This window comes from Podarcis erhardii (assembly GCF_964252035.2).
Source record: "Podarcis erhardii genome assembly, chromosome: 17".
Taxonomy (NCBI): domain Eukaryota; kingdom Metazoa; phylum Chordata; class Lepidosauria; order Squamata; family Lacertidae; genus Podarcis; species Podarcis erhardii.
In genome coordinates this window covers 25,666,520-25,678,670 of record NC_138515.1, presented here as the reverse complement: position 1 = coordinate 25,678,670, position 12,151 = coordinate 25,666,520, and the positions used below count along the sequence as shown (strand labels likewise).

The 12,151-nt window shown below is 42.2% G+C and overlaps 2 long non-coding RNA genes across 3 annotated transcripts in view; both read right to left on the bottom strand.

The window, feature by feature from the left end:
* Positions 1-1,136: 1,136 nt before the first annotated feature.
* LOC309332039 lies at positions 1,137-6,396 on the bottom strand. Its single transcript, XR_014152050.1, has 4 exons — positions 6,348-6,396; positions 4,427-4,524; positions 3,141-3,225; positions 1,137-1,583 (listed from the first exon to the last, which is right to left on the bottom strand). It is a non-coding gene; the product is annotated as an uncharacterized lncRNA (long non-coding RNA).
* Positions 6,397-8,475: 2,079 nt separating this feature from the next.
* Positions 8,476-12,151, bottom strand: part of LOC309332559 — a 19,486-nt gene continuing 15,810 nt past the window's right edge. Inside the window, exons 2-4 of one of the 2 annotated variants that reach the window (XR_014152175.1) lie at positions 9,877-9,946; positions 9,157-9,382; positions 8,476-8,632 (exon numbers count right to left, since the gene is read on the bottom strand). This is a non-coding gene — a long non-coding RNA (uncharacterized lncRNA). Of the gene's footprint in view, positions 8,633-9,156; positions 9,383-9,876; positions 10,167-12,151 lie in introns of those variants that run through there. The other variant, XR_014152176.1, reaches the window with a different exon arrangement.

Genomic DNA, 12,151 nt, shown 5'->3' with positions numbered 1-12,151 from the left:
AATCGTTTCCTTACAATTCCTGATCTTAGAAATTGTGTTGAACTCAAAACAGATGTCGTTTATTTCTCTCTTATGAAGTTGTTTTTAAAATATAAAATAAAATAAGATGCTATCCTGTAGTAGCTTGTGTTTTTCCTCCCTCTGGTGTCCATTTTAGGAAATACAGCAATCATGCCATTTACAAAAATCAGGTTGGCTATTGATTTGTTAGCTAGACAACTGTTTGCTTGGTTCAGCTTCACTTATTAATGCAACATACCATCCAACCTATTTCATCTGTCCCATTTGATCTCACCGTTCTGTTGGTATACAACATGTTATGATTTTAATATGTAGTACAGAGATGTGAAGATTGAAGAAAACTGTTGGTTTTTTTTAAGCCAGCACTTTACAAATCAGACACTGTGGTCAAAGAGTTTTGAACTTAAGCACTATTTTAGCACCATGTCAGCCAAGCACTATTTAAATATATATATATATATATATATATATATATATATATATATATATATGCTTTCGTATATATATATATATATCTCAATGGCATGATATTTAACATGGATTTCCAATTTAATGTAAAAGTACATATATATATTAAATGGTTACAAAAATCACAACCAGCTTTCAACCAATAAAAGATAATAAAGATAATTTACCAAAATACAAAAAGAAAACAAATTTGAAAGAAACTAAGGGGCTATTGAGTCTTTGAGGGGAACAGGAAGAAAACAGAAATAAAAGGAAACACAGCTAAGGTCAATATTTATCCTTCTTACTTTTGCCTTCAGCAAAAAAAAACCCTAAAAGAACCAAAACAAAAAACTATATCCCAATATGAATGCTAACTCAGTTTGAGATCTCTGTAATTCCTTTTGATTACATGGTGTTTCATTTCAATTCTGTGCAGCATCTGAGGGCTCAACAAAATGAGAGCGCAGAAGATTCATAACTGGTTCTCTAACAGTTTCTTTAAAAAGAAAATACAGCTGGAGGGGATTTAGAACCACTGTTAACCCTTTCCTCTCATGCCATTTACCTGACCAAAATCCCGCCTCCCACCCCACCCCACTGCTATTTGTGCTAAGGCATAAAGCATACTAGAGCCCGTATAGCGTCTGTATGTTTGCCTCCCAAAGCACAGAGCAGCTCCAGAGAACAATTTAGATCAGGATAAAATGGCACTGGGGAGGGGAAATTAAAGCCCCCTTCTCAACACCTTGATCCTAATCTGCATGACACACACTCGGCTGCATTTGCCTTTCTGAAATGCAGGAAATCTAACCATGGACTCCCTCAGCAATTCAATATTGACCAGCTGAGACCAGGGGGTCACGATCCCCTCTTCCCATGTTCCTGTCTCCTCTACCACTAGTTCCTGTTTCTGAACCCGGTGTTGTATTAGTTCTGTTTATATCCGGAACTCTTCCAGGTGTCACAGGTTTTGCATTACCAGAGGTCACCGAGGGCTTCTTGAAAGGCACAAAAACCACCACCACATGAGGTGGCAGCCTGGGAATTCCCGAGAACCACCAGTTTTGAAGTCCAAGCGTTGGCCTATGCTTGGTCCAATGTCCATTTCTAGGCTGTGAAAACAAAGCATGTTCTCATGTACACTGGTAATTTCATTGCACAATGAAGACAAGTAGAAACATCTATTTTGATCTGCTAGGGTCTTGGAGAGAGATCAGAGAAGAAGGTCACACCTACAACACACATTTTAAGTGCTCATAGCACTTCAACAGTTATGGCTTCCCACAAAGAATCCCAGAAACTATAGTTTGTTACAGGTGCTGGGAAGCTTAACCCTGTAAGGGAGTCTCCGGACAGCTCTCTGCGCTCTTTAGAAACTCCAGTTCCTGAGATTCTCTGCAGGAAGCCGTGGTTTGTTGAAATGGTATTAAGAGTGTTTTGAATGGATGGTTTGGATGTGACTGGAGACCAGATTCTGAACATTCCCTTTCAGAATCATAAGGTCTGTTCAGCCCCACTGAGCCACCACCAAATGAGACATTCCTCAGTTCTGAATGGACATATCCCCCTACTATCCAGATTTGACCAGGACACCCCAGAATTACAGAAACCATCCTGGCTTCTGAATGGATCCTAGAATGTCTTGGTTTTTTTGCTCCACACTCTCTCGTAAGACAGCAGGACCAAAAGACATGTGTTTTTGCATGGGGCTGGTGTGTGGACATGCGCCCCACAGCACTGGGAGGAGTGGGGATCTGAGCCGAGGGTAGGAGCAGATCGGCTCCTGAAGAATGGAGTCTCCTTGCGCTGCTGGTCTCTGTCTCCTGCTTTCCGTCGCACTGTTGAACCTATGCCCCCACCAGAGGTGAGTCCTGGCTCATGCTTTGGCCCAGGGGTAAGGGGAGGGCCCCCTCCCCTGCTTCTTTTGCCCCTGTTTGGCAGTGGGGAGGGGTGGTGCAATTGCCTCTGCAAACTGGATCTGGGGGGTCCCACGTCCCGTTTTTCATCATCTCTGATTTGGGAGGGTATGCTGTGAACTGGCTGATCACACATAAAAGACAGTGTGCTTTAGTTTCACATGTACCACTCTCTTGAATGGTGCAGCTGCCCTGCATCAATAGGAGGACCGGCCCATCCATTAACCTCAGTGAGGCAGCAGACTGGAGGGGCAGCAGATCCAAGCTCCCATGGAGGAGGATGCTTGCCACCTTCTGCACTTGCCACCCGCTGGCATCACCTGTAAAGAGCAAAACCTGCTTCTCTCTGACCTCCCTTTTTCTCCTCTGCTGTCTTCAGTCTGCTGGGGCTTCCTTGGGCCACCTCCAGTTGCTTCAGGCAGCAGAGGAGGAGGGCGGTGAGGTGGTGAAAAAGAAGGCAGCAGGGAGGGAGGATAAGCCATTTTTTCTTTTGCCTCAGGCGGCAAAATGTCTTGGGCCAGCCCTGTTCAGCAGTTTTAAAAATTCCTTCTGCTCTATCAAACGCCTTTTGTGCTTACATTAAGAGGCACTAGGGGAACCATTTTAATTCCCCCCCCCCTAAATATGCCTTGGCAAGGTTCACAGACAACCAGCACAACACAGCAGAGCGCAAAGTTTAGGCTGTGACTTCAGTCGATTGGACAGACAGATCAAGCTGTTAGATGGCGACTGTCGCGAAGTAATTATACTCACTCTGCGCACCGAGCGAGAGGAACCCATGGCGACAAATAAAAAGAGCAGCAGCAGGATGGCGGGTCTCATCTGGTACAGATGATTTCTGTTGGGAGAGAAACCAGCTGAGTGATATGAAGCAAGTGCCAGTTGCACTCCAGGATAGAAAAAATTGCCTCAGCCACATACCAGGATAATATACAAATTAGCTGGAACCTTACTCTCATAGCTAGGCTCAAAGTTCAGTGGGTGGGGGACACCGACAAAGTAGGGGGGGCAGTTTTCCTTATGTACACATTGATTGCTTTACTTGTCTTCATTAAGGATATTATTCATGAGGACAATAATGTTCATTATTATTATTAACATTATTAACATTATTAATTAATATATTATATAATATATAATATAATTAATACCATATTTTTTGCTCTATAAGACTCACTTTTTCCCTCCGAAAAAGTAAGGGAAAATGTGTGTGCGCCTTATGGAGCGAATGCAGGCTGCGCAGCTATCCCAGAAGCCAGAACAGCAAGAGGGATTGCTGCTTTCGCTGCACAGCGATCCCTCTTGCTGTTCTGGCTTCTGGGATTCAGAATATTTTTTTTTCTTGTTTTCCTCCTCCAAAAACTAGGTGCGTCTTGTGATCTGGTGAGTCTTATAGAGCGAAAAATACGGTATATTAATAGTAACAATAATAATATTGTTACCTGTGCAGACCATCTGGCAATGGTAGGCCAGATTAGAAGGGGGCTCAACACCCTCCCATTGCCTCTCCACCTATTTTTTTACCTCTTTGTTTTCATCCTTCCTCCCTCCCTCCCATCCTTTTCTTTTTGCTTCCTCAGCTTCCCTTAGCTCCATTCACTTCCTTGTTCCCTCAGTTCCCCACCAACTCATTTCTTCTTTTTAGCTTTTTGCTACTCTTCCCCCCTTCTCCCTGCTTGCCTTCCCTGTTTTCTTTTCTTCCACCCTTCTCCTCCATCTCTCACTTCTTCCACTTCTTTCCAGACACCATCCCTTCTGAGTTCACACTTCCTTGCCTCCTCCAACCAACACAGTGCTTGCACTTCCTCTCCCACTTCCTCAATAATTTTAAATCTCTCCTTCAAAGGGACAACCACCTTATGACTGTCTAGTGTTATTACTGATCTTTGTAAACAGCTCTAGAAACTTTTGCATTCATGTTGGGCCAAATATTCAGCCCACGTGAATTTCATTAGTTTCAGGTTGGGGTAAAAAATGTCCCTCGAATATTGTGTTGAACTTTAAGGGTTGTGAGTGAACGCCAATATTTTTTTACTTACTTTATGTGAGATGGCAGAAGGATTTGTTTCTTTCTTTTAACAAGCTGAAGAATACTTTACTGCAGGATCATGTGGTGACTTGCTGAATTGGAGTATGGCTATATCGGAAGTGTTAAAAAATTGGTGAATATGGAGATTTTGCAAAAAAAAACCTTCTTGAAATATGACAACCCTATGTAGTGTTGACGCGGTGGGACGAGGGTGGCGCTGTGGGTTAAACCACAGAGCCTAGGACCTGCCGATCGAAAGGTCAGCGGTTCAAATCCCCGCGGCAGGGTGAGCTCCTGTCGTTCGGTCCCAGCTCCTGCCTACCTAGCAGTTCGAAAGCACCTCTAAGTGCAAATAGATAAATAGTGACCGCTTTCTAGCGGGAAGGTAAACGGTGTTTCCGTGTGCTGCGCTGGTGCTGGCTCGCCAAATGCAGCTTCGTCACGCTGGCCATGTGACCCGAAAGTGTCTTCAGACAGCGCTGGCTCCCAGCCTCTTGAGCGAGATGAGTGCGCAACCCTAGAGTCGGTCACGACTGGCCCTGATGGGCAGCGGTACGTTTACCTATGTAGTGTTATTACCTGGAGTATTCTTGGGAGGAAAGGGTGACTAAAAGTGGGGGGCAGGGTAAAGGATGTTTAAGTCCAGTCAAAGGCGACTATGTGGTTGTGGCAGTCATCTCGCTTTCAGGCCGAGGGAGCTGGCATTTGTCCACAGACAGCTCTCTGGGTCATGTGGCCAGCATGACTAAACCGCTTCTGGCACAAAGGAACACTGTGACAGAAACCAGAGCGCATGGAAACTCCATTTAAGTTCCTATCACAGCGGTACCTATTTATCTACTTGCACTGGCGTGCTTTTGAACTGCTAGGCTGGCAGGAGCTGGGACAGAGGAACGAGAGCTCACCACCGCAGCAGGGATTCAAACCACCGACCTTCTGATTGGCAAGCCCAAGAGGCTCAGTGGTTTAGACCACAGTGCCACCCACATTGGCATTGTGGCTATCCCCATTGTTGCTGGTCTGATAAGAACATAGGAGCCCTAAGCTTCTGTGCATTTGGTCTCCATAGTCCTTGCCAAACCACTCATTTCCTTTCTTGAAAGGGTTGACTGTTGAAGCAGAATAGAGAAATAGGCCATAGGAAAAGAAATTCAGTGTAGCATAGTGGTTCGAATATTGGCTTTGAAGTGGGGAATCCAGATTACAAATCCTTACTCGGTCACAAATCTGATTAGGTGACCTTGGGCTAGCCATTATCATTTGGTCCAACCTACCTCACAGGGTTGTTTTGGAAAAATATGGGGAGGACAGGGCCTTTTTTGCCTTCAACCGGAACTCACTGGAACTCAGTTCCAGCACCTCTCAGGTGGGTACCATTGACATTATAAGAGAACAATGGAGGAGTTCATGGTGAGTTCCAGCACCTCTTTTTCTAGAAAAATAGCACTGGGTGAGGGACATGGAAAATCTTGTATGCCCTGTTGAGCTCCTTGAAGAAAGAGTGGGATGTTTTTAACAATAATAATATTCATAATGGAAAAATATCAAAAATTCAATATGTTTTGTATTACTATATAAGATAGGCAGAAAGATAGTTCATGAAGAGGGATCAATTCCAGATGCTTCAGTCAATGAATTTCAGACAATGAATTTCACAGGTTCATGTGTTATGAAATCATATATTTGCTCAAAGACATGACCCCAGGAATCACTGAGTTATGGCTAATTTAAGCCCATGGACCCTTCTTACTCTCTGCTATTTGGGCTATTCTTCACTCAAAATAAATCTGTTTATTCATCAAGGGCCTGATTAAGCCCATTTCCACTTAGAAAACAATCAGTGAAAGCAGATTTAGACCTTAAGCATCACTCTATATGACAAGGAAAAAATATAAAGTAACTTTGATTAGAAAAACAAATAATTTACCTACCTGTTGACTGTTCCTTCCTAATGCAACACTCCTAGAAAAACTGGTTGTGGCACCTTGGACTGGGTGTCCCACGGCAATCCACGTTATTTATACCTGACCCCCTTTATCACCTAGCCTATTGGCTTCTCCAAAGTTGCATTCATCACTGCAAAGGCGGTTTTGCTGTTATCAGTGCACATCTTTCTTTTTTTAAAAAATAAGCCCAAAACCTCATGTTTGATTCATGCAAACGTGTTAATGAATAATAATGTTTGTAGGGTTGATCTAAGAACTTAAGTCTGAAGGACCTGGAAACAAAAAGGATTTGTTGCCTCATCAAGATGAGCTTTGTGGTTTAGCTGATATGAATTGGAAGGAAAGGAATGACTGGGTTTTGTTCTTAAAGTCAACTATTGTGTGGTGATAATCCCTTAATTTGCTTTCGTTGTGCTTTGGTTTAGGAAGCCCCAGAGACTGAAATGAGAGGTGGCCTATATGTTGCTGTGGCTTATGGTGACAAGTTGCCCTACCAACACACCCACACTGACCATAACAGCACACCATGTGGTCATGGGTGTCATCTAGTGAGTTTTACCATTCCCACTGGAAGACACCAGGTCATGGATTTGGAGCAGAAAACTCATGGTGACTTCTGAAGAATACAACCAGGAAGTAAGTATGATTTTTCTAATCTCACAAGGGAATGCCAATCTCCTTGCCATAGGAGCCAGTTTCGTGTTATGCCCCAAGTGATCTTCCCTAACCCTAACCTTTGAAGAAGTGTGCATGCACACGAAAGCTCATACCTAGAACTAACTTAGTTGGTCTTTAAGGTGCTACTGGAAGGAATTTTTTGTTTTGACTATGGCAGACCAACACGGCTACCTATCTGTAACTTCCCTAACCTGGTTAAACATGGGACTGTCATCAGACTGGGACCAATATCCTCCATTTTCCACAACCACCAGTCTTCAGTTCACAATAAGGTTGGTGGGACTTACTTTAAGGCTCAGCATTGAGTCCCTAACTCAAGGGAGTTGTTTCACAGCCTCACTTCCCTCTCTTGGGGAAGAGGGAGAAGCAGCAAAGAGTGACATTTAAGAAGGAAGGAGTATAAATCAGGTAAAATTGGGGAGTGAAGAGGAGAGTGAAGATCTTCATTCTGATGCTGATCTCCATGCTCCCTGCTCGTTTAAGATGCTTATATTCACCCCCTCCCCTTGTTTCCAATGCTAATCCTGACTTTCCCATTTCCAACATTTCTCCTGTGTTGTCTCCAGTGCTTTTTTTTTCCTGGGAGGACGCAGGGGGATGCATACACCGAAACATTTTGTGACTCTAAGTTTGGCCTCATTGAGGGGCAGTATTTCAATATGAATAGGAAAATGAGAGTACCCCTAAACATTTTTTTTTTAGAAAATAAAAGCACAGGTTCTCTCTCTCTCCCTGCCCTTGTTTCTGATGCTGATCTTCTCTCCCCACATTTCCAATATGGTGGAACCTTGGTTTTTGAACGTAATCCATTCTGGAAGACTGTTTGGCTTCTGAAATGTTTGAAAACCGAGGATGAATGAGCTGGCTGCAAAGTCAGGGGGGGGATGAAAAACATGCCTCAGAAGCTGTTCAACTTCCAAGGCATGTTCATAAACAGAAGCAATTACTTCCAGGTTTTCAGCGTTTGGGTTCCGAATTGTTCAGCTTCTGAGACGCTTGAAAACCAAAGTTCCACTGTATTCCCTAAGAGAAGATCAGCATTGGAAACAAGGGGGGGAGCTAGGTGTGCAGCATCAGGGTGGTGGGGCGTGAGGGGCCTCAACAGTATATAAAAAGTATGTTTAGCAAACTACAATTGGGAGAGTTCAGGGGTGCCAACTTGAATAAAATATTGGGGGGGGGAGGTAAGCACTGCCCCACATTATTGATCAAATGATGCAGTGCACCCACACACAATTTGAATGTCAATACCCATCAACTTGGAGGGCTGGCCCCCTCAAATATTTTATAGGCAGCGCAAAGTCCCCTCAGCTCCTAGGAATTGACTCCTATGGAATGGTTCTAATTTCTGATTTGCCTCAGGTGCCAAAATGTCTGGGGCCATCCCTGACAGGGAAGAGAGAGAAAGGGAGAAACAACCCACAGGAAACATAAGTAGATGCTGGACTTATTTATTCAAAGCAATATATTGCAAAGCGTAATTTTTTCCAAAAATTTAAATCTTGTATCATGCATTGTATCAGGTGATTCATTGCAACAGAAGCAAATTGTTTCTTAGAGAGCCTGTCTTGAAGAACACATCTCAGAGAGACCTGTTAATTGAAAAGAACAAATTGGTAATAATCAAATCCATAAGGGTGGAAAAAGCTCTTTTCATCTTCAGGTTATTCAGAACACATTCACACACAGACACAAACCAAACAGAGCATGCTATTTTTATACTGGTTTAGCCAGAGAATTACGGTACCACTTGATTTTGTGTAGAAGATCAGTGAAGATCTACATCAGGAACAGTGGAGGGTAAAGATCTACACTGGGATCTGTTGCCTTTGGGGATCCTGCCGCCTGAGGCGGTCACCTCACCTTGCCTCATGGGAAGGCTAGCCCAGTCAGGTATACAACCACCAAAAACTGTTTACAAAATGTTTAGGGTTTTGTCCTAGAAACCATTCATGAAGTCATGAATCCAAGTTCTTCAGTGAAAAAGATAGAAGCTGGGCTTGAACCTTCATTGCAAGCAGTCACTGAATGACTGCTCAAAACAGCCCAGCTCACCTGGTCCCTAGCAGAGCGGCAGAAAACTCAATCCTTTACTACCATTTTAATGGGCACTTACCTCAATTGGTAGCGTTGACAGGGAGAAAGACATAATAATACTGTGGTTGTGAGAAATATGGATTCTGTGAGGGGTATCCATAAGGCCCTTGCGCAAAGTATGGATTCCGTGCATAGGAAGGGAAGGGAAAGTATGGATTCCTTGCATAGGAAGGGAAGTAGGCTGGTTGTGGACGGAAGCCTCTCCAATACCTTCTTTCGTTGCTTCCACTTCCACTCTTGCTAGCCTGGGAGGACAGAGGAGACAGAGGAGAACAATGGAGAGTTGGCATAGACATTGGTAAACATAAATGTATTTAACTCTGTGCTTATTCCCATGGTGAATTAAATAAATAAATAAAAATATTTCCCTCTTCCTATGCCATTACTTCATTTGTAGATATAAGGAGCCCTTTATGGCAAGTCAAAGTTCATCATCCATCGTACCGCTTATCCAAACATGCAACTCTCCTAGTGAAATGCAAGCCAGCATGTGATCAGATCAGCCAGTCTACCATTTCTGCTGCCTGCCCAGATCTGCAAAAATGGGCCAAACAGATGCCAACTCAAGGGGCCCCTGACACCCAAATTTTTTTTTGTTGTGGGTGCCCAGCCTCCATCCCCTGCCACCGCTACCGCCCAGCCTTCGCCCGCCACTGCCACATGCCACTGCTGCCTGACCTTCGCCTAACCCCCACTTCCCAGTCCTTGCTGCAATTTAACGGCAACTCTCAATGCCTACCTCAAAATGAGCAGTGAGGGCCAGAAGGCAGGCAAGAAGGATCAGAGTCTTCATTCTGCTTGTTTGATCCCTAAGAGCAATGAGCAAAAACAATCTCATAGAGTCAACACTGAATGCTAGCATTACTAAAACTGAACTTAGGTATTCACATGTGGACCGTGAGAGAGAGGGAGAATGGGCAGTGACAGGAATTAAGAACCGAAGTGGAGTGGAAGTGAACAATGTGGCTATATTTGACCAGAACATTCTGGGTATGTGGCATCTATCTCACTCCCAAAGTTGTTGTTGTTGTTGTTACCTATAATTGGTGGTCCTAGCAATATTTAATAAACCTCTTTCACCAGCTATAGTTTCACCTGGAGATTTTCCATATATATATATATATATATATATATGTGTGTGTGTGTGTGTGTGTGTGTGTGTGTGTGTTTTCTAACATATCATTTTCAACAATAAACATACTTTTACATCTTATTCAGTTTTTTTGACTTCCATCAGTCCTGTCTGAAAATTTTCCAATCTAATCTCTTAGTATGCATTTCTTATTTTCCCTATTACATTTCAAACTCATAACCAATATCTCTATCTTTTTCTACTTTGTAACACTTCATATATTTCTCCTTACAAAACGTCTTGTAGTCCTACTAGCGTAATTTGTTGATTACAGTTGCTCTTCAAATAATTCACCTGGAGATTTTCCAACCATATTACAGTCAACAAGCCTGGATGGGTATCCAGTGCCATTAGAAGACCCATACCATAACCTGAGATACTGAATCCAGTATGAAAACGTGGACAGGATCCAAAGTCAAGATTAAATTTGGGTTGTGCTTGTCCAGTTTTATTAGGGGGAGGCCATGGTTCAAGGGTAGAGCCGAGGCTTTGCATTCAAGCAATCCCAGGCTCACCTTCTGGCATCTCTGATTTAAAAAAAGAGCACAGGTAAATTAGGAAAGATTCCAGTGAACTAGGAATTTCTGCCTCTCAGGGGAGACGGTCCTGGCCTCTGTGAACTTATTCACTATAAGCAGATCTCATGTGGCTGCTTTAGTTTGGGTATTAGGAGGATGCTATTGAAAAAAGAGGAGTAAATGCTTATTCAATTTTTCCAATACAAAATTTATACAAATCATACATCTTTTTTATATCCATTCTCTTTTTGACTTCCCTCAACTTGCCTGATACTCCTTCCCTTCTTAATTTCTTACACATTTCTAAAGCCTTTTTTCAATTATTTTTATAAATTCATTCTTAGTTTTACTCATATTCTAACATTTCTTCATACAGAGCTTCATTAAAGCTTACAAACGTTATTTGATTATCACTTAATTTATACATATATTCTGTAAATTTTCCCAGCCTTCTATAAATCTCTGATCTCGTCGATTTCGGATCCTTCCAGTCAGTCTATCGAGTTGTGCATAGTCCGTCATCTTCATTCTCCATTCGTCTAGTGTAGGCAACTCCTCTTGCTTCCATTTCTGAGCCATCAGTATTCTTGCTGCAGTCACTGCATATAAAAATAACTTATTTTCTTTCTTATTAATCTCATTCCCTGAAATACCAAGTAAAAACGCTTCTGATTTCTTAACTAAAGTGTACTTAAACATTTTCTTCAATTCATTATATATCATTTCCCAAAAGCTTTTTACTTTCTTACACTCCCACCACATATGATAGAATGTACCCTCTTTTTCTTTACATTTCTAACATTTGTTACATCCTTTATACATCCTTGCTAACTTCACTGGTGTTACATACCATCGATACATCATTTTCATCACATTTTCTTCTATTATTGTACATGCAGTGAATCTTAAACCTTCTTTCCATAATTTTTCCCAATCCTCCATTTGTATATTATATCCAAAATCTTTGGCCCAGTCAATCATAACCGATTTTATCTCTTCGTCCTGTGTGCCACTCTAGTAATATCTTGTACATTTTAGCCAGCACTTTAAAATCACAATTTATTATTTCTTTCTGAAATTTCGACTCTTTATCCTCAAAGCCTCTTAATCTTAAATCTTTTATGAACATTTCATTGATTTGAAAATAATGCAGCCAATTATTAACATATTCCTTAACTACCTCAAACGGCTTCAAACTCCATTTGCCTTCAATTTTTGTTATTAGATTCTGATAAGTTGTCCATCCCCCTTTCATATTGATTTTTTTCACACTCAACGCCTCTAATGGTGATAACCAATACGGAGTTTTGGCTTCCAACAAGTTTTTATCATAGAATCATAGAATCATAGAGTTGGAAGAGACC